Below are 27,358 nucleotides of genomic sequence, written 5' to 3'. Positions count from 1 at the left end.
GCCATAAACTGGGAACTGCAGCACAGTCAGGCCACTGCTCTTCGAGCAGGAGCCCAACAAGCAGCAGAACCAGCGAGAAACCCTTCCTCCCCTGGGAGGAGGGGGGCGGGAGCGCACTGCAGGAGTCTGCAGGGTTTGGAGCTCCTAACAGGGTTGTGTGCCAGAGATAGAAACGCAAGGTCACAGGAGAGTGAGCACGAAGTGTGGCTGGAGACTGGGAGACAGGTGAGGGCTCGCTGAGGAGTGGGGCCCAAGCTTTTGAGTCCGGGGACAGAAACTGGGAGGCTGCCATTTTCATTCTTATTATCTAAAACTGAGCAGAAAGCCTAGGGAAACAAAAGCCACACTGAGCAAATGGGAGCAGATTACTTAGGCCGCTGGCAAGGGCAGTACAATTCCGCCCCGGGGCAAAGACACTTGAGAATCAGCACTACAGGGGCCTCCCCCAGAAGATCAGCAAGAACATCCAGCCAAGACCAAGTATACCAATCAAAGAGAACTGCAAACCTCCAGCGCTAGGGGAACACAGCACATAAATTCATGGCTTTTCTCCCCATGATTCTTCAGTACATCAACTTTAATTTTTTTTCTTTCCTTTGACAACCAATTTATTTTATCAACTCCTTTTAAAAATCTTTATTAATTTTCATTTTTACACTTACACTCTATCCCTTCATTATATATATATATATATATATTAGTTTTCCTTTCTTTACCATTTTGGGATGCAGTTTCTTCAAACCAAAATACACCCAAAATCTAGTGTATGGCTCTGTTCTTTCACCTGTCTGATCATATTCACTTTTTTGTTGTTGCTGGGTTTTTTTTTCTTCTTTTTTGGTTCTTTCTTTTGTTAATAAAGTCTTTTTTAATTTTCATCTTGATATTCTAGCCTTTCAATGTATTTAACTTTGTATACGTAAGTTTCTCTTTCATTACAATTTTGAGATGTAGTTTCCTCTAGCAAACTGACCAAATTACACTCAGGAGATAGTATATTGCTCTGTTATGTTCTTTCTCTTTTATTGTTGGGTTTTTTTTCCTCTTTGTTTTTTCTTGTCTTTTAATTTCCATTTTTACAGTTACGTTCTATCCTTTCATTGTATTTAATTTTATTTTTGTACATATATAAGTTTTTCTTTCTTTACAATTTTGGGATCCAGTTTTCTAAAAAAACAGACCAAAATACACAGAGAATCCAGTATATTGCTCTATTCCATTCATCTTTCTAATTACATTCTCTTTTTTCCCCCTAGTTTTGTGTCTCATCTGATTTGTTTAGTGTATGTTTCTCCAGGGTAGTTGTTGCCATTTTAGTATTTTGTTCTCTTGTTCATCTATTCTTCTCTGGACAGACTGACAAGAAAGAAAAACTCACCTCAAAAAGAACAAAAGGCAGGCCTGGGTGGCTCAGTCAGTTAATTCTTTGCCTTCGGCTCAGGTCAAGATCCCAGGGTCCTGGGATGAAGCCCCACGTCAGGCTCCTTGCTCGGCAGGGAGTCTGTTACTCCCTCACCCTCTCCCTCTGCCTCTGCCTGCAGCTGCTTGTGCGCTCGCTCTCTCTCTGTCAAGTAAATTAAAAAAACAAGAGTGAGTGAGAAAGAACAAGAGGAAATTATGACTGCCAGGGACCTAATCAGTACAGACATAAGTAAGATGTCGGAACTAGAGTTCAGAATAATGATTATACAGAAACTAGCTGGGCTTAAAGAAACTGTAGAAGACACCAGAGAATCCCTTTCTGGAGAAATAAAAGAACGAAAATCTAACCAAGTTGAAATCAAAAAAGGCTATTAATGAGATGCAATCAAAAATGGAGGCTCTAACTGTGTGCATAAATGAGGCAGAAGAGAGAATTAGTGATATAGAAGACCAAACGATAGAGAATAAAGAAGCAGTGAAAAAGAGATAAACAATTACTCGAATAATGAGGGGAAAACTTAAGAGATAAATGATACCATAAAGCAAAACAATATTAGAATAATTGGGATCCCAGAAGAAGAGGAAAGAGAGAGGGGGGCAGAAAGTGTATTGGAGCAAATTATAGAGGAGAACTTCCCTAATCTGGGGAAGGGAACAGGCATCAAAGTATAGGAGGCAAAGAGAACCCCCCTCAAAATCAACAGAAACAGGTCAACACCCCGACATATTATAGTGAAACTTACAAATCTCAGAGACAAAGAGAAAATCCTGAAAGCAACTGGGGACAAGAGGTTGGTAAGCTACAAGGGTACAAACATTATATTGGCAGCAGACCTATCCACAGAGACCTGGCAGGCCAGAAAGGACTGGTATGATATAGTCAGGGTGCTAAATAGGAAAAATATGCAGCCAAGAATACTTTATGCATGTCATTCAAAATAAGAAGTGATAAAAAGCTTCCAGGACAAACAGAACCTTAAAGAATTTGTGGTCACCAAACCAGCCCTACAAGAAATATTAAAAAGGACCCTCTAAGCAAAGAGACAGCCCAAAAGTAATACTGACCAGAAAGGAACAGAGACAATATAAAGTAACAGTCACTTTACAGGTAATACAATGGCACTAAATTCATATCTTTCAATAGTTACTCTGAATACAAATGGGCTAAATGACCCAATCAAAAGACACAGGCTATCAGATGGGATAAAAAAGCAAGACCCATCAGATGGGATAAAAAACTAAGACCCATTGGGGCGCCTGGGTGGCACAGCGGTTAAGCGTCTGCCTTCGGCTCAGGGCGTGATCCCGGCATTCTGGGATCGAGCCCCACATCAGGCTCCTCCGCTATGAGCCTGCTTCTTCCTCTCCCACTCCCCCTGCTTGTGTTCCCTCTCTCGCTGGCTGTCTCTATCCTGTCGAATAAATAAAATCTTTAAAAAAAAAAAAAAAAAAACTAAGACCCATTGATATGCTGTCTGCAGGAGACACATTTTAGACCCAAAGACACCTCCAGATTGAAAGTAAGGGGGTGGAAAACAATTTATCATGCTAACAGACATCAAAAGAAAGCTGGGATGACAATCCTTATATGAGACAAATTAGATTTTAACCCAAAAACTGTAATAAGAGATGAGGAAGGACACTATATCATACTTAAAGGGTCTATCCAACAAGAATATCTAACAATTATAAATATTTATGCCCCTAACATGAGAGCAGCCAAATACTTTTAAGCCAATTAATAACAAAATCAAGAAACACATCGATAGATAATAATACAATAGTAGGGGGCTTTAACAACTCCCTCACTGCAATGGACAGATCATCTATGCAGAAGATCAACAAGGAAATAAGGGCTTTGAATGACACACTCACTGGACCAGATGGACTTCACAGATATATTCAGAGCATTCCATCCTAAAGCAACAGCATACACATTCTTCTCCAGTGCACATGGAACATTCTCCAGAATAGATCACATACTGGGTCACAAATCAGGTCTCAACTGGTACCAAAAGACTGGGATCATTCCCTGCCTATTTTCAGGTCATGATGCTTTGAAACTGGAACTCTATCACAAGAGCACATTTGAAAAGAACTCAAATACATGGTGGCTACAGAGCATCCTACTAATGAATGAATGGGTCAACCAGGAAATTAATGAAAAATTTTAAAAATTCAGGGAAGCGGGGTGCCTGGGTAGCTCAGTTGTTAAACATCTGCCTTCAGCCCGGGGCGTGATCCCAGGGTCCTGGGACCGAGCCGTGCATCAGGCTCCCTGCTCTGCTGGGAGCCTGCTTCTTCCTCTCTCACTCCCCCTGCTTATGTTCCCTCTCTTGCTGGCTGTCTCTGTCAAATAAATAAATTCTTTTAAAAAAATAAAAAAATAAAAAAAATAAAAATTCATGGAAGCAAGTAAAAATGAAAACACAACTGTTCAAAATCTTTGGGATGCAGCAAAGGCAGTCCTAAGAGGGAAGTATATAGCAATACAAGACTTTCCCAAGAAACAAGAAAGGTCTCAAATACACAACCTAACCTTACACCTAAAGGAGATGGAGAAACAACAGCAAATAAAGCCTAAACCCAACAGGAGAAGAGAAATAATAAAGATGTGAGCAGAAAGCAATGAAATAGAAACCAAAAGAACAGGAGAACAGATCAACAAAACTAGGAGCTGGTTCTTTCAAAGAATTAATAAGATCGATAAACCCCTGGCCAGACTTATCAAAAAGAAAAGAGGAAGGCCCCCTCCCCAAATCGTGAATGAAAGACAAGAGATCACAACCAATACCGAAGAAATACGAACGATTATAAGAACATATTATGAGCAACTGTATGACAACAAATTAGATCTGGAGTAACGGATGCATTATTAGAGACCTATAAACTACCAAAACTGATCTAGGAAGAAATAGAAAACCTGAACAGACCCATAACCAGCAAGGAAATTGAAGCAGTAATCAAAAATCTCCCAGCAAAGAAGAGTCCAGGGCAAGATGGCTTCCCAGGGGAATTCTAACATTTAAAGAAGAATTAATACCTATTCTTCTGAAGCTGTTTCAAAAAATAGAAATGCAAGGAAAACTTCCAAACTCTATGAGGCCCGCATTACCTTGATTTCAAAACCAGCAAAGACCCCACCAAAAAAGAGAATTACAGAGCAATATCCCTGATGAACATGGATGCAAAAATTCTCACAAAGACACTAGCCAATAGGATCCAACAGTACATTAAAAGGATCATTCACCACAACCAAGTGGGATTTATTCCTGGGCTGCAAGGGTGGTTCAACATCCACAAATCAATCAACGTGACATACTACATTAATAAAATAAAGGACAAGAACCATCTGATCTTAATAGATGCAGAAAAAGCATTTGACAAAGTACAGCATCCTTTCTTGATTAAAACTCTTCCTATTGTAGGGATAGAGGGAATATACCTCAATATCATAAAAGCCACATAAGAAAAGCCCACAGCAACTAGCAGTCTCAATGGGGAAAAACTGAAAGCTTTTCCCCTAAGGTCAGGGACACAGTAGGGATGTCCACTATCACCCACTGTTGTTCAACATAGTACTAGAAGTCCCAGCCTCAGCAATCAGACAACAAAATGACATGATACTCTATGTGAAAACCCCAAAGACTCCACCCACAAAATTGCTGAAACTCACACAGGAATACAGCAAAGTGGCAGGATTTAAAAATCAATGCACAAAAATCTGTAGCTATCCTATATATTAACAAGACAGAAGAAAGAGAAGTTAAGGACTCAGTCCCATTTATAATTGTACCCAAAACCATAAGATACCTAGGAATAAACCTAACCAAAGAGGCAAAGGATCTGTACTCAGAAAACTACAGAACACTCATGAAAGAAATTGAGGAAGACACAAAGAAATGGAAAAACATTCCATGTTCATGGATTGGAAGAACAAATACTGTGAAAATGTCTATGCTACCTAGAGCAATCTACACACTGATTGCAATCCCTATCAAAATACCATCAACTTTTTTCACAGAGCTGGAACAAATAATCCTAAAATTTGTATGGAACCAGAAAAGACCCCGAAGAGCCAGAGGAATGTTGAAAAAGAAAACCAAAACCGGTGGCATCACAATGCCAGACTTCAAGCTATATTACAAAGTTGTAATCAGCAAGACAGTATGGTACTGGCACAAAAACAGACACACAGATCAATGGCACAGAACAGAGAATCCAGAAATGGACCCTCCACTCTATGGTCAACTAATCTTTGACAAAGCAGGAAAGAATATCCAATGGAAAAAGGACAGGCTCTTCAACAAATTGTGTTGGGAAAACTGGACAGCCACATGCAAGCCACATGCAGAAGAATGAAACTGGACCATTTTCTTACACCATACACAAAAATAGACTCAAAATGGATGAAAGACCTAAACGTGAGGCAGGAATCCATCAAAATCCTAGAGGAGAACACAGGCAGCAAGCTCTTCGACCTTGGCCACAGCAACTTCTTGCTAGAAACGTCTCCAAAAGCAAGGGAAACAATGGCAAACATGAGAACTACTGGGACTTCATCAAGATAAAAAGCTTTTGCACAGCAAAGGAAACAGTCAACAAAACCAAAACACAACCTACAGAATGGGAGAAGACATTTGCAAATGACATATCAGATAAAGAGCTAGTATCCAAGATCTATAAAGAAGTTCCCAACTCAACACTCAAAAACAAATAATCCCATCAAGAAGTGGGCAGAAGACATGAACAGACATTTCTCCAAAGACATCCAAATGGCCAACAGACACATGAAAAAATGTTCTGCATCACTTGGCATCAGGAAAATACAAATCAAAACCACAATGAGATACCACCTCACACCAGTCAGAACAGCTAAGATTAACAAGTCAGGAAACGACAGATGTTGGCGAGGATGCGGAGAAAGGGGAACCCTCCTACACTGCTGGGGGCAATGCAAGCTGGTATAGCCACTCTGGAAAACAATATGGAGGTTCCTCAAAAAGTTGAAAACTGAGCTACCCTATGACCCAGCAATTGCACTACTGGGTATTTACCCCAAAGATACAAATGTAGTGATCCGAAGGGACACCTGCACCCCAATTTTATAGCAGCAATGTCCACAATAGCCAAACTATGGAAAGAGTGGAGATGTCGATCGACAGATGAATGGATAAAGAAGTGGTATGTATTACTCAGCCATCAAAAAAAATGAAATCTTGCCATTTGCAATGATGTGGATGGAACTGGAGGGTATTATGCTAAGTGAAATAAGACAATCATAGAAAGACAATTATCATATGATCTCACTCAAATGTGGAATTTAAGAAGCAAAACAGAGGCTCATAGGGGAAGAGAGGGAAAAAAAAAAAAAAAACAAGGAGAAGCCAGAGAAGGAGACAAACTGTAAGAGACTCTTTTATATAATATTTTTTATTATATTATGTTAGTCACCATACAGTACATCCCTGGTTTTTTATGTAAAGTTCGATGATTCATTAGTTGCGTATAACACCCAGTGCACCATGCAATACGTGCCCTCCTTTCTACCCATCACCAGCCTATCCCATTCCCCCACCCCCCTCCCCTCTGAAGCTCTAGGAAACAAACTGAGGATTGGGGGGGAAGGGGGGAACTGGGTGATGGGCATTAAGGAGGGCATGTGATGCAATGAGCACTGTGTATTATATAAAAGTGATGAATCACAGACCTGTACCTCTGAAACCAAAAATACATTATTTGTTAATTAATTGAATTTAAACAAAAAAATGTTTAAAAGTTGAAAAAAAGTGAATGAATAAACAAATTAGATATATCCATAAAATGGAACACTATTCAATAAATGAATTCCTCACCATGAATGAATCTCAAAATAATTATGCTGAGTGGAAAAAAAAAAATCTAAACAAAAAAAGAGTCCCTGTTACATGATTTTATTTATATAAAATGCAAACCAATCAAAATGCCAGAAAGCAGATGAATGGTTGCCTGGAAATGGATAAGAGTGAGCAGCTGGAGAGGATAGGAACAAAAGGGAAGGATCACAAAGGAGCATAAGAAAACTTTTGGGGGTGATGAATATATTTAATATTTTGACTGTGGTGATAGTTTTATAGCATATACATATAACAAAACTTATTTTAAAAATGTACAATTTGTTACTTATCAATTATTTAATAAAGCTGTCTTTAAAAATAAACATTGTAAACTACAGGAAAAAACTTTCCTAAAAGTGAATTCTAGGTCCAAATGTCAGTCAAGTTTTTCTTTAAAAAAAAAAAAAAAAGTTATGGAAGAGTATTTAGTAACATCAGGAAATGTTTGTTAAAGTAATAGAAAATGCAGGGGTGCCTAAGTGGCTCAGTCAGTTAAGTGTCCGACTCGACTTCAGCTCAGGTCTTGATCTCAGGGACATGAGTTCAAGCCCCATACTAGGCTCTATGCTGGGCATGAAGCCTACTAAAACAAACAAACAAATAGAAGAGAAAACACAGACTACAAAATACTCTGTTATATAATCCTTATTTTGTAAAAAGCCTATTTACATGCCTATATATGCATAGGAAAAAAAACACAAAAAAGATAAGCACTAATATACTAAGATTATGTGGGGACGATAAGTATGATTTTATTATTTGTTTGCACACTTATTTCACAACAAACAAACTATATTTATAACCAGAGGGAAAATGTCAAGTCCACTTGAAGACCAAAGGAGAAGGTAAAAAGGCTTCCATCTGTCCTTTGCACATCAGAAACAGTGACCAAGTATAAAAGAAAATGAGACCTGAAGTTAAAGCTTCTACTTCAAGAAATAACCCCAAAGTCCTCAAATTCCATTCTTTCCATGCAAGTTTATGCAATACACAAAAATATATATTCAACAAAAACAATTGGTTGCTGTCGGTCCCAAATCCATACTCTACAGAATTACCATCTATGACATCACTTAAAAGCCTCTTATCAATGTAACTCTTTTATCTAAAACAGTAGTATTCAGGGATGTGCCTAGGTAGCTCAGCTGTTTAAGCATCTGCCTTTGGCTCAGGTCATGATCCCAGACTCCTGGGATAGAGTATAGCACTGGGCTCCTTGCTCAGAGGAAGCCTGCTTCTCCCTCTGCCTGCCTCTCTCTAATAAATAAAAATAAAAAATCTTGAAAAAATAAAATAAATAAAACAGCAGTATTCAAGCAATTTTAGCAAATGATCTTTTTCAAATTAAATCTTATAGAACTTCAATATTTAGAACAGACTATGTCATTTTATTCATGTATATTAAAAATAAAATTTTAATTCAGAAAAACATTTTATATTAAAGACACAAATCAGATTTTTATTTCCATCTCGGTTAATATGCTGGAGGTCTCTAATGTTTTAAAATACAGTTTACAGCACAGCTGGATATATTTATCTTTTATTGTGACCTTTAAAATAGTTGAAGATATAGGTAAACATTCAAATCAAACTTTGGCAGAATCCTAAAGTACATCCCACTCAACAATTGCTTTTGTTTTTGTTTTGTTTGTGAAATTGGTCAATAAAGTTTAATTCAAGCTTATTAACATAGTATACAAAACCTTTCACAATCTAGGCCCTCTACCCTTCCATTCTCATCTCTCACACTTTATGATATGTATTTATACCCTAACCAAACTAAACTGCTTGTAGGTCATCGAACTCACAACACATTTGCTCACCTCATGTTGACCCCTCTGCCTAGAATGCAATCTCCTAATCTCACCTTTCACTCATTTTTATATTCAACTCAGTCACTACTTCCTTCTCAAAGTCTTTTCTAGATGTTTCCTTTTCTTTTCCTCTAATCCATTCCGAGTTAACAGTCATTGTGAGCTCTTCCATAACGCCATGTATTTATCCATATCAATTTATTTACTTCACCATATTCTAATCAGCTATTTGTATTCCAATCTCCTGCACTAGGCTAAACTCTCCTTGAGATCAAAGATCATGTCTTAGTCATCTTAATACCCCCAAAACCTTACATAATACCTGAAACTTGGCAGGTAGTCAATAAACACTTGTTGAATGAATATTAAGCAGTTTCTTCCATTTATCAAAAGGACAGGAAAAGCAAGAAATTGCATAGATCTTGGGATTCTACAACCCCAAATGCTTTATAATTTGATGCTTGAGGAAAATCATGGAATTTAAGTCAAGTACATTTGAAGTAACTAATAAATGGCTAATATTGTACAAAGGATTATGAGTGATATAAAAGAAGTATGGGTCGGGGTGCCTGGGTGGCTCAGTCAGTTGAGTGTCTACCTTTGGCTTGGGTCATGATCTCCAAGTCCTGGAATCAAGCCCCATTGCGGGCTTACTGCTTAGCAGGGAGTCTGCTTCTCCCTCTCCCTCTGCCCCTCCCCCCATTCATGCTCTTTCTCTAGCTCTCAAATAAATAAAAATCTTTAAAAAAAAAAGTGGGTCAAGTTTCATCCTCCTGAGAGGAGAGTTTCACACAGAATCATAAAAACCAACCTCCTAGGGCACCTAGATGGCTCAGTCAGTTAAATGTCCCACTTGTGATTTTGGCTCAGGTCATAATCTCAGGGTCATGAGATCGAGCCCTGAGTTGGGCTCTGTGCTCAGCAGGAAGTCTGCTTGAGATTCTCTCTTTCACCTCTCCCTCTGCCCCTCCCCCACTCATGTTCACTCTCTCTCTCTCCTCTTTCTCTAGAAAGATAAATCTTTAAAAACAAACAAAAAACAGACCTCCTACTTTCAGCATGAGATAATGAAAAGGTTGAGAAATCCTCTTCACAAAAGAGCCAAACAACAACCATTTCAGTGATCTGGAATTCAATCAAAGGCATTCAACAAACTGAAAAAAGGTGTTTATTCATGAAAACAACTGGGTAAGAACAACAGGAGTCTACAGCAATCTTACCTTCAGCTACTCCCATCTCCCCCTACCTTTGTCAGTGTAGGAGTTTAATAAGCATAAGGCAAACTGTGAAGAGCAGGTTCACCACCACTACTTGAGGGTAATCTATTGATTCGATGCACCATCAGTTAAAGCGGAGATTTCTGTGATAACCTTACAGTGAGAGCCAGTGGCACCTTTAGCCCCAGGGTGCAGGACTCTGTGTGCCAAGAAACAAACTGGCAGACTAGCTGGGCATTTTATAGGAGTTGTGGAAGTTGAAACAGCTGGGGCAGGGTGGTGTGGGGGAGGCTTGATAAACTACTAGTGCAGGTTAAACTACTAGTGCAGGTTAAACTAAGACTGTCACTGGATACTGAAGCAGGTCCGTGCCACTCACACATCCTTGGCCAACAAAGCTATGCATATGGCAAGAGAGGCTGGTGCAAAGTAAAAACAAGGGCAAACTTGAAAATGACCTGTGTCTGAATGCACTCCCTTACCCTCAAACAGATCTATCAGCAGTACTAGCCATATTAGTATTAAGCATTAGCTGTGTTAGTTCAAACTGTCTGAACACAACTTCTGACCAACCCTTGAACACTAAGGTATGCACACACAGGAAGCCAGGTTTTAAAACCAGCAGACATCAAGAACAACATAATGTAGGGGTGCCTGGGGGGGCTCAGGTCATGATCCCAGAATCCAGGATCAAGCCCCGCACTGGGCTCCCTGCTCAGCGGGAAGACTGCTTCTCCCCCTCCCTCTCCCTCTGCCCCTTCCCCCTGCTCATGCTCACGCACACGCTCTCTCTCTCAAATAAATAAAGAAAATCATTGAGAGAGAAATAGACAATATAACAAAATTAGTTGTAGAGTATAATGATTGATAGAAAAAAGACAGGAAATCTGCAAGGATAGAGAGGACTTGACAAACACTCCACCCCTAAACTGCAGAATACATATTCTCTTCAAACACACATAAAACACTCCAATATACCATATGCTGGGCCACAAAACAAGTCTCCGTAAATTTGAAAATACTGAAATCATGAAAAGTACCTTATGTGATCACAATAGAATCAGAGATGCAAAATGGAAAGAAATCTAGGAATACTCCCCAATATTGGTAAATTCAACAACAAACTTCTAAATAACCCATGAGTCAAATAAAGCACAAGGAAAATTTAAATATATTTGAATTGAATGAAAACAAAAACAAAATCAAATGTAAGGAATGTAATTAAAACAGTGCTCAGAGAGAAACTTACAGCTTTAAACAACTATGAGAAAAGAAGAGAGGTCACATATCAATAATCTAAGCTTCCACCTTAGGAAACAAGGGAGTGGGGAGAACACACTATGGGCTCAACTTCACAACCCTGAGATCAGGACCTAAGCTGAAACCAAGAGTTGGACACTCAACCAACTGCACCACTCAGGTGCCCCAAAATTTGGTTCTTTAAAAAAAAAAAAAAAAAAAAAAAAAATCAACAAAGCTGACATACTTAGGCTAGATTTACCAGAAAACAGAAAAGATACAAATTACCAAAATAAAGAATGAGAGATCATTACCAACCTTACAGTAATTTAAAAGACTTTTAAAAATATGGATTTTTTTATCAACAAATTAGACAATTAACATGAAATGGACTAATTCCTAAAAGCGTACAAGTTATTAAAACTCAAAAAGAAATAGAAAATCCAAATAGAACCGTAACAAGTGAGGAAATTAAATTAGTAATTAAAAACCTTCCCACAAAGAAAAGCCCAGGCCCATACAGCTCCACTGGTGAATGCTATCAAATAGTTAAAGAAGTAATAGCAATTCTTAGGAAACTATTTCAGAAAAAAGAGAGGGAGAAACACCATGCAACTCCTTCAATAAGGCCAATGTCGTCCTGATACCAAAGTTGGACAAAGGCACCACAAGATACCAATAGACTAATATTCCTCATGAACATAAACGTGAAATTCCTTAACAGAATCTAGGAAAACCAAATTTAGCAACATATGTAAGATTATATAGCATGACTAAGTGAAACTTATCCCAGGAATACAGGTTGAGTTAACCTCTGAAAAATCAATTATGTAATATACCATATTAATAAAAGATAAAATCCATTATGATTATCTCATTGGATGTGGGGGGGGGGGAATCTGACAAAATCCAAGACCCATTCATGATTAAAAACTCAACAAACTAGGGCAAAATGGAATTTCCTCAGTCTAATAAAGGGCATCTACAGAAAACCTACAGCTAACATTACACTTAATAGTGAAAATCTACATACTTTCCCCTGAAGATGAGGAGCAATGCAAAGCACTCTCCACGCTTATTCAACATCTTACGATCTAGGCCATACAACAAAGAAAAAATGAATAACAGAATGTATTAACATTCAGATTGGAATGATCTGAACTTATCAGACATAATCATATATGTGGAAACAATATTTAAAAATCAACTGTGGGGCACCTGGGTGGCTCAGTCGGTTTAGTGACCGACTCTTGATTTCAGCTCAGGTCATCATCTTGGGGTCCTGAGACTGAGCCCTGCCTTAGGCTCTGCACTAGGTGTGGAGGCTGCTTGAAATTCTCTCCCTCTCCCCCTCTGCCCCTCCCCCCAGCCCACCATGCACTCTGTTAAAAAAAATTAATTGCATTTCTATAATCTAAAAATCAAATTATGAAAATTCTATTCCCAATATCAAAAATTCTCAATTCAGAATTTAATGAAAGTGCAAGAATTATATATTGAAAACTAAAAAAACATTGTTGAGAGAAATTAAAAATCTAAATAGAGAGACATCACATATTCACGGATTAGAAGACTCTTAAGTTAGCAATTTTTCCCACACTGATCTATGGATTCAATGTAAATCTTATCAAATCACAACAAATGTTTTTTGTAGAAACTGACAAGTGGGTCCTAAATTTTACATGTAAACGGAAAGAATCTAGAATTACTTTTGAAAAAGTTGGAAAGATTTACACTACCCATTTTGTTTTCTTCTTTGAATTTTTGTTTTTATTTTTCCTGAGTAAATGTGGGGCTCAAACTCACAACCCCAAGATCAAGTCGCATGCTCCACTGAGCCAGTCAGCCACCCCTATACTACCCATTTTGAAACTTACTATAACACTACTGTTATCAAGGCAGTGTGGTACTGGAGTAAAGACAGGAATATAGATGAAGAGAACAGGACTGAGGCTCTAGAAATAAACCCTTATGTTATAAACAACTGATTTTTTACAAATGTGCCAATATAATTTAAGGGAAAAAGAATAGCCTTTTTAACAAATAGTGCTAGGGCAACTTGGCATCCACTTGGCATTAAAAAAATTTTTAAATTTTAGGGCACCTGGGTGGCTCAGTTAAGCATCTGCCTTCAGCTCAGGTCATGATCCCGGGGTCCTGGGATCGAGCCCCAGGTAGGTCCCCTGCTCAGGGAGGAATCTGCTTCTTCCTCTCCCTCTCCCTGCCCCTTCTCCCACTCATGCATATGCATGCTTGCTCTACCTCTCAAATAAAATCTTAAAAAAATATCTAAAATAGATCACAAATGTTAATGCAATATGGATCCTAGATCTAAATGAAGGAGCTAAAGGTAAACAGAGGAGAAAATCTTTGTGATCTTGGATCAGGCAAAAAGTTCTTAAACACATCATCAAAATCATAAACCATAAAAGGAAAAAATTATAAACCAGACTTCATCAAAAACCTTTGTACTTCAAAGACACAAGTATAAGAAAAAGTAAGCCACAGATTGGGAGAAAATCTTTGTAAATGTCTCCAATAATAAGACTTTAACCAAGAATATGTAAAGAACTTTTACAACTCAGTAAGACAAAAAAACCCAGCTTAAAAAAAAAAAATGGGCAAAAGATTTGAATAGAATTCCACCAAAGATGACTTATAAAAGGCTAATAATAATAAGCACAGGGAAAAATGCAACATCATTTATATTTAGGGAAATGCAAATTAAAATCACAAGTCGAATTTTGGGAGTCCCCATCTCCCATGTTGTTCAAAGGTCAGCCAAAGACTCTTTCTCTATGTTATGATGCTAACCAAATATTTGACCTATCCCATTTGCAAGTTCAGATCTTTGCAGAGTATCTTTGTATAGATGGGTTTACATTTATAGTGCTACACAATGTTTCTTGAGAATTTCCATTTAATCAAAAAACTATGAAATGTGATAAGCATTCCTCCTTTGGCTTCCAAGATTCTACCCTTCTCTGGTTTTCCTCCGTACTGTCTTTGTCCACCTACCCATTACATGCTGATGTTCACCAGCCCTCTTCTGATTCCACACACTCTCCCTAGGAATCCCATCTATACCCAGGATCTGAACTACCACTATTGCTGATGACTTCTGACTCTCACTCCAATTCAGAGAAACTTCTCCCCAGTTTTACTTGATTTATGAACTCCTTCCAGGCTAGGTTTAATACTTCTCTGTATACTCTCAGATTATATTTACATAATTCTAATCTGGCATTTCCTTAATTATAATGTGTTCTCTTTCCAGTTCTAGGTCAGGTGTCCTTCTGACATGCCACCAAAACATGCCCTCATTTATCTTTATAGCACTTTCAATTTATATTACAAATAACTATATATAAATTATAAATAACCATTCATTTTCTGCCACCAGGCACTGCTTGAGACTTGGCACTATGCCTTATTCACAATCCTCCCAGTACCTAGTATAGTGCAAGACCCATGACAGGCACTCAAAAATCGACTAAACCAATGAACAGGAGAAATAAAATGTGCTTTAAATTGTAAACATACAGGGCACCTGGGTGGCACAGTTGGTTAAGTGTCGGACTCTTGGTTTTGGCGCAGGTGATCTCAGGGTCATGAGACTGAGCCCCAGGTTGGGCTCTGCACTCAGCACTGAGTCTACTTTAGACTCTCTCTCCCTCTCTCATCCCTTCCCCACGTGCACGTACACTCTCTAAAATAAATAAACCTTGAAAAAATGAAAAATAAATTGTAAACACACAACCTCTGAAAAAAAAAACTTTTTTCAAAAGAGAAAACAGGCCAAGAAAGGTTATGTGACTAACTCAGTCAAGTCTTCATCTCCTGAATCACAGTTCTCTTCCCACAAAATCATAATGCCTATTAGTTCATGCTTACTTATCTGAGCTTTCCATGAACCTCCAGAAGTAACATAAAAATATTATTTGGAGAAGAACCATTTCAAATGCATCCACCACAACTCTTGTTGGCTATATCAGTTGTAGAGAACTCAGATGTTCTTACTTAATCGTTTTTCTGCCCAATATAGACTAATCTTTAATTTAACCAGTCTCTTCACATATCCTTCATATAATTCAATATATATCACACATCTGTATGTGAAAAATAATGTACAAGTTATAATCTGTCAGCACTCCAAAAATATATATTGTATGCTCTTTAACAATATCTCCAGTGTCTGCCTTAAACCAAAATGTGATTCAGATGAGAAAAACATATTGAATGTGAACGCTAAAGACAAGCACTTCAACTTAGCAGGAAAATCCCTATAGTCCATTGCTAACGTTTTCAGTGGTTGCTACGTTATCCTGCAATTGTGTTACTCGGCAACAACTCAGAAGCTAAGATAGCAAGCTTACTAAAAAACACATGACTCAAACCAAGATTTATAAAAATACTGAGACTCTTTTTTTTTATACCTTTAAATGAAGCAATTCCTTGTCATAAGCAGCAGATACAGGATTTACAGCAAGACTACAAAAATTACCCAGAATTTATTTAAAGACATATTTTGAGAGTGATAGGCACTTTCCCAAAGGAAATGGATAGGTTTAGGTTCCTCCTGACTCTATGAATTTTAATGAAAAAGAAATTTAAAATTACAATATATGGAAAGCAAGTAACTGGGCACTTCCTGCTTTAATTTTTTTACTACTGGATTAAGTCTCAGTTAAGCTTAACAACAACAACAAAAAAAAGCTAGACTAGCTAGACTATACAGCCTGTGATCTCCAGGACCCATAGAGGCAGCCCCAATGGAAAAATATAAAATTTAAAATAACTGCTACTTTATGAGGGCCAAATAAAAGTACTGACATAATTCATAAATGAGTCTTGACCAGGAAAATAGTAAAATGGAATGGGGTAAAATGGAGAGATAGGGAGAAAGGGATTATACAAGGGAGTAGAGGGAGGAGAGAGTTGGGGGAAGTGTTTTTAAAATCAAGATTCTACTAAGGAAGATCCAGGAACTGACCAAACTCCCCAAGCCCACTTGAGAGTAGTGCCAGCATTCCTGAGGGAGTTCTTAATGCTGATATTGTCATGGGAAATTCTCAAATATCACACTTTCTAGGAATAGAATTTTTCCTTCCAATTCCAGTGAATTCCCTCTTTAATTCCCTTTCTTATGGTTTACAGTTGCCCTTCCTCTCTCAGTTACTCTCTCAAAGATTTTCTTTTACTTCTACTACACTATGGAAGGGGGGGAAAAGTACAAATGCACGTTACTCATCTCTAACATTTATTCAGCAACTTCTATTTGGAAGATACTAAGGATACAGCTCATTGAGATCTGGTGTCCTGCCCTTAAGGAGCTTACAATCTAGTTAGGAAAGTGAGGCATAAACAGAAATAAAATGCAATAGAAAGTATCAGATGGGGGGCGCCTGGGTGGCGCAGCGGTTAAGCGTCTGCCTTCGGCTCAGGGCGTGATCCCGGCGTTATGGGATCCAGCCCCACATCAGGCTCCTCTGCTATGAGCCTGCTTCTTCCTCTCCCACTCGCCCTGCTTGTGTTCCCTCTCTCGCTAGCTGTCTCCATCTCTGTCAACTAAATAAATAAAATCTTTAAAAAAAAAAAAAGAAAGAAAGTATCAGATGGGAATGGCTAATAAAAACATCCTATAGGATTTCAGAGAAGAAAGGGTTCAAAACATGTTACCCTAAAATATGCCACTCTGGTGTACTAATTAGAGTTAAAAGTACTTAAGAAACAGCAGGTGCAAAAGGGGCACTCTGACCCTCCTTTTTCTTCCTGAAAACAGAAGATAAAAATTCCAGAAGGAAAAAAAACCCCGTACCAGAAGTCAAGACTATTCTTATCACCAGAGATGGGGAATCAAAGCAAGAAATCTGTACAAACAAGCCTTATTAAACTAATCTTTATTTTCCTAGTCACTTCTCCACAATTTACTACTCAGCACAAAACCCTTTGTCTTTTTTACACAAATTTGTTTATCTAAAAGGTATAAAAGCTTTCCACTCTGGTTACTTCAAGTCTTCATTCTCCTGTGAAGGCCGCCAAGTACATATAAAATTTTTTTTAACTTGTATGCTTTTCTCTGTTAATCTGTTTTATGTCAATTTAACTCTTAGGCCAGCTGGAGACACTAAAACGGTAGAGAACTTTTCCTCCCCTACAGAGATTATGGCGGAATTGAACTTTATAGAAAACGTGCAATTCAGATTTTAGGAAAGAAGGGAAGAAATCAGGTCAGGCAGGCAGAATGACACGAAGACTTGGAAGAAAGGGAGGAAGCACATGGTAGGTTTAGAGGATAGTGAGGAAATCAGTCTGGACACAGAACAGTTTTTCTATTAAGAACATGAACATGAAATGGCAGAGCGAGAGGAGATTTCGAAGAGTTCGGATTAAGAAATGTGAACTTTACTCAGTAGGAAAGAATACTTCAGGAAATTTTTTACAGATACATACACACATGCCCTAAAAGTACACACAGATTAGACAATTTGACAAAATTACTGAACTTAAATACATTATGACAAAATTAAAATAAAACTCAATTACTTTAGGCAAAGACAGTACCTAGAAAACACACAAAGAATTATGACAATTAACTAATCTTTCTGTTAAGATTTCATTCTTCTAAACTTCTTGAATTAGAACTTCCCATGACAAAATGCTGACTTCTGATTACTAAGAATTTTATCATACATGAGTCATTCTTGATTTTTCTTCTCTGCTTGTCTTGCCCAACTCTTGAATATTTCATTACTTCAATATCAGCATATGGAAAAGAAAAAGGGGGAGGGAACTAAAACGAAGTCAACGGATTTTTGCAATGCAGTTAAGACATGCAACTTCAAGTTCCAATTCCCATTACCAATAGTTTGATTTCAAAGAAGTCATTCAGTCTCACAGTGTCTCAAATGTTCTCACTTCATTTCTTACATACTTGAAAGGTTATAGCACTCAAAAAAATCCTGAAAAAGTGCTCTGAAAACTACTTGCCATACAGTCATACAAATTATGTCAATAAGGGTTCAATGGGTGGAGAAAGAATGAGGTTATTGGCTCGACCAAAACCACTTAAAAACCACTTGCGGATAGTGTTTCAATCCCGCACTGCGCTATGTAACCCTAAATTGGTATTATTCTATTATTTGAAAAATTCCTGAATACAGCCTGCACACTTCATCTGGTTAGAAAATATTCGAAAGAAAGAATACCAGACATATACTGTCCTATATAACCAAAGGGTAACCCAAATCCATTTGCAACTCTCTGGAGAGTCCTGTATGACACTGAAACTCAAAACATTCTAGTAATTCCACACAAAATGAGTTGAAATCAAACTTCAGCACAGAAGGTGCATATTAACTGCAACCACCTACAGGCTAAACCCATGAATTTACAGAATTCTGAATCCAGATAATTGTAGGATAGTTACACTTAATTATATGATAGTTGAATATTAGACTTGTTTACAGAGATGTTGCTGGGTAACAGAAACACTGCTTTAACAACTTACTCAGTTTTAGATCTCAAGTATTCTGTGCTCATAGTCTAAATACTATCAACTATAACATATATAAGAAATTAAGAACAAGTTTCTTGCCATTCTAGACATCTCTGAGATTTTACTGAAACAGCTTCATAATTAAAACTCATATAACTGTAACTTAAAACTTTAAAAATACTTGGCAGTGGGCATTCTGAAGCGCTAAGTACCCATTTATTATGGTCAAAAGCTGGTAAGGATTTATCAAAATGTCCATTTAAGCCAGGCATTCATTTACATAGTCTAGACGTTATCTCTGAAATGACTGCCAGTATCAGTATTAAAATTGTTTGCAGGGTCATGGAAATTGGTTGCATAGCTTTTTCATCACAAATTAAACTGTGGTACCACACGTTCAGCCAGTTAGTAAACTAGCTACACACGCATCGCACTGGAGTGCACCAAAAAACTCCAAAAAGGGGCACCAGCCTGGCTCAGTCCCAGGAGCATGCGACTCTTAATCTCGGGGTGGTGAGTTCGAGCCCCGCACTGGGTGTAGAGATTACTTACATATACAAACTTAAAAAAAAAAAAAGGATTAAAAAAAAACTCCATAAAAAGTTTCACGTGCACTTAAGTGGCTACAGAGCACGTCTCACAGCCTACGTTTCTAACACCCTCTCCAATTACTTTACGGGAAAAGTAACAAAAAAGTCAAGGGCAAGTTGTAAAGCAAAGGGGAGCATTCCAAAACTACGGACAAGACAGCGTCCCCATAAAAAGAGGTTACGTACCAGACTCGCACACTGTCCTTGCAACTTGAGCACATAAAACTTAACAGCGCCCGGTGGTGTGGCCGCACTGGCCACCGGGGAACGCCTGCAAAGCTCCAACCACGGGCACCCACTCAACTTTTCTCGCACCGGCATTGGGGCTAAGGGATGCGGTTCCACACGCGGGGTGCTGGCCCGGCTGGCAGCCGCTCGCGGCGCAGGCTGACGAGAAGGAGCAGGAAAAGGACGGCCAAGCGCGCCCCTCGGACTCCCGACTCCACGGAAATGTGAGGTTTCCCAGGAGAGCTCCGAGGGCGGAAAGGGCGGAGGTGGAGAGAGGAACTTCGCTCCACCTCGGCGGACGGGCTTTCTCAGGGTAGCGAGGCAGCCCAGTGGCGGCCCACGGGCCAACACGCTACCCTTCGCCCTCAGCCCGCCGCCCACCGCCCCTCAAGCCGAGCGGCGCCCAGGTCCCGAGCCCTAAGGGCGCGCGAAGCAGGAAGTCCCGCCCCTACGCTTACGTCACCGACGCCGCGGACGCCGGCCGCGGTCAGCAGCCGTTAGAGGGAGGAGGCGAGCCGAACTGAGGCGGGAGCAGCGGCGGAAGACGGCGGGAACGCCGGGTCGAGGCGGCACTACGACAGAGCACTGGGGGGACGCAGAGATCCCCCAAGCCGAGAACGGGCGCTTGTTTCAACCAGCCAGACTGAAGTGTGTGGTTGAGCGGGAAGCCGGTCTCCCTCGCCCCCTCGCTGCGCTATGTTTCTAGGGGATTTTCTCCCTTTTCGCGCTTCCCTCTGCCGACTCTTCGCACACTCTTAACTCTTTGAGGGCTCCGAGGAGGTCTCCTGCCACTGACTTCTTCCCCGATTATGCACGTTTAATGGGTCCTGGAGTCGGCTGCCTGCGACGTCAGCCTGGGGGCATGAGCTCCCGAGCGGGGAGTCAGCTCAGCTTGCCAGGAGGAACCGACCAGGTCAGGACCAGGGCCCGGGGTGAATCCTTCCCCGCCCCTTGAGTCCTGCTCCACAGTCAGGGCCCACTGGGGATAACATTGTGAACTATTTATCTCAAGGTTGTAAACTAGAGTTGGAAGAGAAGGTACTAGTTTTTGAGAGCATTAGTTATATGCCAAGGGTTGAAATGTAGTTTCAGTCTCTAGGTGATAGAAGAAATAGGCACTCTTCCTTTCCTACGTTTGTTCAGTGTCTTGGTTTGGGGTTTTGGTTCTCATTGCATTGTGAAGCAGAGCTTATTTTTTTACCTAGGCTGTAGCTATAATTAGAAAGGCAACTGAGATAGGACCTTTTTTGTTGAAATGAGGAAAGAGGAGTCATTCCATGAGACAATGAGTTGGGTAATGGAGTGTCAACACGTGGATTACAAAGATGTGGGAGGTAGTATCAGTGAACAGAATATAGAATCCAGAAACAAACTGCTGTGCCATGTACAAGTGTTTAATAATAGTAGCTCACATTTGCTGAGCATTTAGGTATCAAATACCAGAGCACTTTTTCAGGTTCTATTATTTAACCCTAAGACAGGTGCAATTATTATCTGACTTTACATTACCCAGAGCCATTATGTGAGCAGACTCTGCTCTGAGCACAAAGCCCATTGAAGGGCTCAATTTCACAACCCTGAGATAACGATCTGAGCTAAAACCAAGAATGGGATGTTTATTCGACTGCACCACCCAGCAGCTCACATTCGCTGAGCATTTAGGTATCAAAAATCAGAACACTTTTTCAGGTTATATTATTTAACCCTAAGACAGGTGCAATTATTTGACTTTACAACATTACCTAGAGCCATTACTGGTAAGTGTTGAAGCCAGGAGAACTGGACTCCAGAAGTCTTGGTGGTAATCAGTAAACTGTATGCTACAAATCACTGCTAAGTGGGAAAAAGATTATGTGAGAAATAAACCAATGGAGACAGGCTTTTAATCTCTTTTCTCAAATACCAGATGAATCAAAAAATTTCAAAAATGTAAAGAATTAAGCCATAAAAACACTACAAGAAAATCAAGGAGAGTATCTTTATAATCCTGAGCTGAGAAAGGCCTTTGCTAAGTATGAAACAAGAACCAGAAACCATAACAGAAAAAAATTAGTAAAAAAAATTAACCACATGAAGATTGTAATCCTCTTCTACATACACGTTGTAATCTTCTATACACAAATAATGAACCAGTGGAAAATACATTTATATCATGTGGAAGAAGAAGGAAAAATATTCCTAATATATGAAGAGCTCATAGAATATCAATCTTAATGGGCGCCTAGGTGATGCAGTCGGTTAAGCATCCCACTCTTGGCTTTAGCTCAGATCGTGATCTCAGGGTTGTGAAATTGAGCCTTTCATGGGCTCTGTGCTCAGCGCAGAGTCTGCTTAAGATTCTCTCTCCCTCTCCATTTGCCCCTCTCCCTCTGCCCCTCCCCCCCACACTCAATGCACACGCATGCACGCTCTCTCTCTCTATATATATATATAATTTTTTTAAAAGTACCAATTTTAAAAATACCACAATAAAATTAGCAAAGGAAATCAATAGGACATTTTTAAACCAATAAAAACAAACATCTTATTAAATGAAAAAATGTTCAACATTCCAAACAGATCCTTTTTGTCCCTCAGGGTACATAGGGATATGGGATTAACAATTATATTGTGCACCATTGGTGTTAAGGTTGAAATTGGGACAATCTTATTTACCAAATTTACCAAAATTTCATTAGCCTTTGCCCCAAAATCTCATTTCCTAGTCTATTTATTCTAAGGAAAATAACAAAACATTCATATGAATGTTCCTCACTCCATTTTTTTGTAATAAGTGTTTTTAGAAACAATATAAGTGCCATCACTAGGATGCTAGTTAAATTACAGTGCATGTGCACAATGTAATACCCGTAAGCTATTAATCACAATGATGAAAATCTTTATTTACATGAAAATACTTTCATAGTATATAGGTCCCCCCCATAAAAGTAGAATATAAATCAGCAAGAACAGAATCTTCTTGACATGAATATATATGTGTATATAAATGTACAAAAAGATCTGGAAGGATGTTGGCAAAAAATGCAAGTGATTTTTATTTTGTCTTTTGGACTTTTTTTTTAATCTCATTTGAATTTTTTTGTAATGTCTGTATCATTTTTACAAAAAAAAACTTTTATTTTTAATTAAAGATATGCCAGTGAAAGGGGAGCCAGTTGACTGTAGATGCCCATAGGTAGACAACCAATGTGAAATAATTATATCTGAGAGCTAAATTCTCAGCTTTTTAAGCACCCAAAATTTGATTATATTAATTTTATATTTTTATATATTTTTATATATTTATATCTTATGTATTTTATTAAATAAATATATTAATTTACCTCAAGTTAGCAAATGTAACTCATCACTTGGATATTATGATTCTGACTTCCTAAATTGGCCACTGTATCCATCCTATGTGTTGTTCTCTGTGTACCTCTCATGGTATTTGTCACACTGAATTATACTTCCTTCTTTCTGTCACTAGACTGTTTGCTTCTACAATATATATCCTTTTCTGCCATATGTTATATATTTTTCCCCTGATTATTTGTCATCTATTTTGTTTTTGTATGCAGAAATTTTACTTTTAATGCAGTCAAAATGCTAATGAATTATACAGATATTAAAGGGATAGTTCAACAACTTTATGCCAATAAATTTGACAACTTAAGTGAAATGGACAAATTCCTGAAAAAATACAAACAAGTGACACAAGAAGGAAAAGAAAAGCTAAATGGACGGATATCTATTAAAGAAATGGAATTTCTAATCAAAAACTTTCCCACAAAGAAAACTCCAGGGCCAGATGGCTTCACCAGTAAATTTTATCAGACTTTTAAAGAAGATAAAATACTAATCCTATATATTTCAGAGAACAGAGCAGGAATGAACACTTCCAAACTCATTTTATGAGGCCAATATAATCTTGATATCAAAACTTGACCAGAACATTCTACAGGAAAATTACAAACCCATATCCCTCATGAATATAGATTTTAAACTTCTTAATGAAATATTGGCAAATTGAACCTTGCAATATAAAGGATAAGATGCTGAGGAAAGCGTGGTTTAACATTGAGAAGTCAGTGTAATTCTCCACATTAACAGAATGGAAGAGAAAAACAAAATGATGGTCTCAGTAGATGCAGAAAAAGCATCTGACAAAATTCAAACCCATTCATGTTAAAAAAAAAAAAAAAACTTAAAGCAAGTTAAGTATAGAAGAGAACTTCCTCAGTATAACAACAATCATCTTTGAGAAATGTAGTGGTGGAATATTAAATCTTCTCCTAAGGTCATGAAAAACAAAAGACAAGAATGTTTGCTCTCACCACTTCTATTCAGGGTTATGTTGGAGGTCCCAATCAATGTAACAAAACAATAAGAAATTGCATAAAGATTGGAAAAACTTGGACTTCCTGATTTCAAAACTTAAAACTACAGTAATCAACACAGCTGTACTGCCAAGAACATATATATATATATATCGGTGAGATGTAATTCAGAGTTCATACATTACATTTATAGTCAATTGACTTTTGACAAAGGTGCCAAGAAAATTAAATAGGGGAAAGAATAGTCTTTTCAAAAAATGATGCTGGGAAAATATGGAAAAGAATGAACTTGGACCCCTTACATATACAAATGTTGAGATGAATCAAAGATCTAAATGTAAGAGCTAAAACTAAAACTCAAAAAAAACATAGCCATAAATCTTCATGGCATAGCAATGGTTTCTTGGATGTGACACCGAGAGCACAACCAACCAAAGGAAAAAAATAGATAAATTATACTTCATCAAAATTAAAAATTTTTATGCTTCAAAGAACACTACCAAGAAAGTGAAAAGGCCGCATCTCCTGCTGCTCCTCTCAGGCCAAGCCTTGGCCCCCAACCTGCCCCACTACAGATGAAGTGTGAGCACCACATGTGGAAGAAGAGAGAATTCCATAAGTTGGCTGATGCCTAGATATTTCTGAGTAATTGGTGTGTCACATCTGTGTGACTGTGGAGGAAGTGATCCAGGTTTCCCAGCAGGACACCAAGGACTTCTTTTGATTCCGAACCTTAATAAGAAATGTGATATCTCACAGCACAAGGTGCTGGCAGTGTCAGTGTGTCCACAGTCTCTGCCTTATTTTGCTGCTAAATTCTGCCTCAGTGTGATTCATGCATCCAGAGGACTCTGTGTCTTCCTCAAAATCTTGGTGTGTGCACTGTCTTTGATACAACAATAGCTGGGGATTTCAGCATCGTGGAGAATCAGAAAGAATCTGTTCCTCGATGCCACCAGCACAGTGAGGAAGAGCCAGTGTTATCCAAGCTCACATCCACCTGTCCAGGATGGGTCCCATACTTGGAACATGTGCTGGGCCACCCTGTCGCTCCCCCCGACCTCTACACCACCAAGTCTCCCCAGCAGATCATAGGCTCTTTGGTGAAGGATTACTTCACCAGACAGTAGAACCTGTCCTCAGACAAGATATTCCACATTACTGTGGCATCTGCTATGATAATAAACTGAAGGCCCTCCAAGAAGATTTTCCCACAGCTTCAAATTGTTCCTGGGGTGCTGACTGACTGCATATTAACCTCAAGTGAAATTGTTCAGATAATGGAGCAAAGTGACCTCTTGGTGAAAAGACACTACCATGTACACTCTGGAGGCCTGAAGGAGAAGGTGAGGCACCGACACCATGACGGAGCCAGCTCCAGCAGGTACCTGGCGCACATCTTCAGACACATGGCCAAGCAGCTGTTTAATGAGGATGTCACCTGCCACACCCTGAAGAACAAGACTTCCAGAAGGTCACCCTTGAAAAGAATGGGGAGGTTCTGTTATGCTTTGCTGCTGTGTACTGCTTTCAAAACATCCAGGATGTGGTTCTGAAGTTGGAGAAAGGCAAGTTGCCATACCACTTCATGGACCAGTGGATGTTTAAATTACTGAGGCCAAGCCCAGACCAAGGAAGGGCATGCAGAAAAGGTGCTGCTGTGTCAGATGGAAGGCAAGTTGCCATACCACTTTGTGGACCAGTGGATGTTTAAATTACTGAGGCCAAGCCCAGACCAAGGATGGGCATGCAGACAAGGTGCTACTGTGTCAGAAGGCGTCGACGCTGACATCCCTGTGCAGCCCTCTAGACCAGCGCCCACATGCAGGAGCTATACCAGGAGTGGCTGAACAGGGCCAACTCCCCTGCAGTCCAGGAAGTCCTGCACACAATGTACCAGGCCCAGGGCTCCCTGCCGTCCCCTGCGACATCAAGTGGTAAAGGTCGAGAAGGCTGGGAGGCAGGTCCTATCAGCTGCCCAAGGAGGGAGGAGCAGCTGAATGTGGGTATCAGAGACACTAGAGGAAAACCACTCTGCTTCTCAGTTACTACTTTGGTTTTCAGAATTCTTTACCCCCTATTTGTTGGTAGCTCCCTCAGTCAGTTTGATTGGGTGCTATCTTTGTAATACTGTGCAACTGGAATATTTTAACATTAGAGAAGGACTGCCCCAAGTTAAGTATCCTTTTAGCTTAAGACTGAAAAATATCCTGAAGAAAATAATGAAGATAGATTATTTTAGGCTTAAAAAAAAATCCCAAAAATGTCCTGTAAAGAGCTAAGACCCCAAAAGTTCAGATTCATGTGCCTCAAAAGGATTTGATGTGGAAATTAAGACAGGATGTAAGCAGGCAGCAGGGTTTGTGGGGCCACAATCCACGGTCTGCCTGATTTGGCTCTTATTTTTACCCACTTACATCATTCCTGAAAATGTTTTTGCTAGAACATGAATAAATTGCAACATTTTGGAATTGGGGGCTCATATACAAATCTGGATTTCCAGCTTTTCTGACAACAGTAGGCCACATTCCTCAGTGCTGTGGTTGCCAGAGTGCAGTAGCAGCCTCCTACTGGGACCAGACCTCTAACTGGGGGACCCTTTGTTGGTGGCTCGGGCCCCCGACTCACACTTTTACATTCAGCCTTTAAGGTGAACTCACCTTGAGGCAGGGGAAGTCTGGCAAGGGTGACAGGTATTACCGACAGAAGGATGGAGGATGGAGATGGGCTGCCCTGCTTAGGTCAGGCTGTGGGTTCAGGAGGCAGCTACCTTAATCCCCCCCAGTGAGGTTAGCAGCAATAGACCCTCCTGATCCTGCTGTGATCCTGCCTCCTCCCTACCTGTGCTTCTTGAGGGACTCTCTCATCCTGCAGCCTATGCTGCTCCTGTGAGCACACCTTAAAGAAGTAAGAGAGAAAGCAGTGTATCCACAAAGGGACTAGCAGGGAGCCAGAAATCTGCAGAATCATGGCACTCCACATCAGAACTTGTCCTTGAAATGAAAGACATCTGAGAATGACCTGGTGTTGGTTTTTCAAAGCACTTGGATTTTGTTAACATAAATGATGATGTTCTTAAGCCCTCCATGCTCTAAAGCCTTAGCAGGCTCAGTTTCCTTCATCGTGTTCTGTATCTTATTGTACCTGTATACCTA

General features: G+C 39.3%; 1 protein-coding gene across 4 annotated transcripts in view; it reads right to left on the bottom strand.

The window, feature by feature from the left end:
- The window catches only part of CEP83 (centrosomal protein 83), a 126,990-nt gene extending 106,662 nt beyond the window's left edge, over positions 1-20,328 (bottom strand). For 2 of the 4 annotated variants that reach the window (XM_087868854.1, XM_087868853.1), the window contains exons 1-2: positions 19,843-20,328; positions 1,379-1,564 (exon numbers count right to left, since the gene is read on the bottom strand). The gene's annotated coding sequence lies outside the window, so the exon portion shown is untranslated. The remainder of the gene's footprint in view (positions 1-1,378; positions 1,565-19,842) is intronic. The other 2 variants (XM_087868855.1, XM_045779599.2) reach the window with 1 other exon arrangement.
- Positions 20,329-27,358: the final 7,030 nt, after the last annotated feature.

The sequence above is a fragment of the Ursus americanus genome, chromosome 17 (assembly GCF_024610735.1).
Source record: "Ursus americanus isolate L20-20 chromosome 17, mUrsAme1.1.p, whole genome shotgun sequence".
In the NCBI taxonomy this organism is placed as follows: domain Eukaryota; kingdom Metazoa; phylum Chordata; class Mammalia; order Carnivora; family Ursidae; genus Ursus; species Ursus americanus.
Note: the sequence above shows the minus strand (reverse complement) of the source record. Positions and strands in the feature narration are given on the sequence as shown.